This window comes from Cyprinodon variegatus, unplaced genomic scaffold (genome assembly GCF_000732505.1).
Source record: "Cyprinodon variegatus isolate N-32 unplaced genomic scaffold, C_variegatus-1.0 Scaffold506, whole genome shotgun sequence".
NCBI classification, from domain to species: domain Eukaryota; kingdom Metazoa; phylum Chordata; class Actinopteri; order Cyprinodontiformes; family Cyprinodontidae; genus Cyprinodon; species Cyprinodon variegatus.
In genome coordinates, this window is record NW_015150959.1 from 339739 (window position 1) to 341997 (window position 2259).

A 2259-nucleotide genomic window follows, 5' to 3' on the forward strand; every position below is an offset into this window, starting at 1 on the left:
GGGATCTGGCCCGCTAAGGGGCCCTGGCTCGGGATCTGGCCCACTAAGGGGCCCTGGCTCAGGATCTGGCCCACTAAGTGGCCCTGGCTCGGGATCTGGTCCACTAAGGGGCCCTGGTTCGGGATCTGGTCTGGGTGGTGGAGGTTGATGTAGCAATTAAGCAGCAGCATTTTGCTTGTAGGTTCAATTCAAGCTCTTTAGAAAGGCCAGTTGTTTTTACGGTGGAAAAGAGTGTGGAGTTTATTTAGGAGAAGAATTTTCTTCAATTGATCAACTGCACTCACCCTCTTCCATGGTGGGTTGAGAGTAGCGATACACAATAAATGTTGCAGTATTAAAGTAACACTTTAAGACTAAATTTGGTCCCACTCTGACTTAGTGTTCTGCTGGGTCCATTATGGCTGATTTGTCTTCTCACGGTTGAGTGAAGGATTTTGAGGACCTAAATGCAGAGACCAGGAGGCAGAGGGGAGTCTTGCAGATTTAATGAGGCAACTGAGGAAATACAATAAAATACAAAATACATTGAACCAAAAATAAGATTACATCAGGGAAAACTCACATGGTAAGCCAGAGACAATTGAACAACAAAACAACAAACCAGCACTGAGTGACTGCAGAGGTGGTGTATATATAAAGAGACTGAACCAAGACAGGCTAATCAGGAGATTAGCAGGAGCAGGTGTGGACAAGACCAACTAGGAGGAAGCCAAGGGGAAAAGAAACAAGCACAAGGGGGCAACAGAGGGTAACTAAAGAACTCTACACCGGTAAAAATCAACCACAAAGACACAGAACACAAAGAAACTAAAAATAAACCCAAGCAGAGGGCAGAACCCTGACATATGGTTTGATAAGGGATTGACCTTTGCAGTCCATGCTGAGAAAGTTGTTGATATGTCTTAGAGGGAGAGAATGGGAAGCTTGTATGTATTATATATAGCACTAATAAGATGTTATCGACTATGGATGCAAAGTGTATGGGTCAGCTTCAAGGCAATACTGAAAAAGTTAAAAGTTAAGTTAACAATATAAGGATTTAAGTTTATGTTGTGGGGCTTTAAAGTCTACTCTGCATTACTGGTGGAAATGAGTGAGATGGCACTCCACCTACGGAAGATGATCTGGTTAAATTATCTCTGTATGGTCAGTCAAATCCAGCAAAGGTGATATTTTGAATGCTAACTTTTGGACACTTATGTAGCTTTTAAGAGATCCACTCATAATGCTCTCAGCTCAGCAGAGCTTGTTCTTTCCGCTCAGAGCTCAGGAAAACAGGCAGAAACTCAGCAGGGTCAGCTTGGGTCAGAACCACTCTCAGCACAGAAGGCCACACCAGACCCAGGATGTCTGGCCAGGACAGGAACTGGGTGCAATGATATAATTTTCATAAATTTTCAAAATGAGCAGTCTTGAAAAGAAACATGAAAATGCTATTGGATTATTTTTATTTTATTTTATTTATAAGGCAATAGGTTTAACACTTTTTTGAAAATGATAAAGAATATCTATCGATTTTAATTAAAAAATTGTGGCACATATGCTTCTATATTTATTGGTAAGATTTTCTCTTCCTGTTTGTTTGGGTTCCAGATCTATGCATCATTTGAAAGGGTGGAAGGAAGTGGCTAAATGTCAGTTCCAATAATTCAACAAGGTTAGTCCAGAGCTCTGCTTCCTCCTCTTTCTCTTTGAATAAGTCTTTAAAGTCAGTATTTATGCCTATTAGATTGATCATTGCACCAGTTATACTAAATAAGATATATACTAGATTAAATAAATGTGCAGCTGCAATACATTTCTGGCAGCAGTGCAAAGAAGTTCCATCATAAACTGCTGCCCTTAAGACCTTTGAAGTCAACGAAACATAGTCTCAGAGTTGTGTTTGCTTCTCGAGCCCCTAGTGTCAGGGTTAGGGTCCGGCTGACAATGCTGTAATGTTCAATGAACACATGTTGAGCTGGAAAAGACTAGAAAAAGGCAGTGACCTGTTTGACAGTTCATGCCGATTCAGAGAGAGAGAGGAACCCTAGGGGAGATGTCTGCCACTTGCGGTTTTTACCGCTTCAGAGCACAGGATGCGGAGAGCTGGCGCCAGCTGATGCCAAACAAGCAACAGTGTCCGCGAGTAATAATCCAAAGCCAAAGTAAAGTCCAAAACAACTTCAGAGACCAGGTGATCAGAGAGCTGAAGAGGTTTCCAAGGAGAATAGATGTGATTAATCTATCTCTGTTACAGGGATATGTACCAAAGGCTTT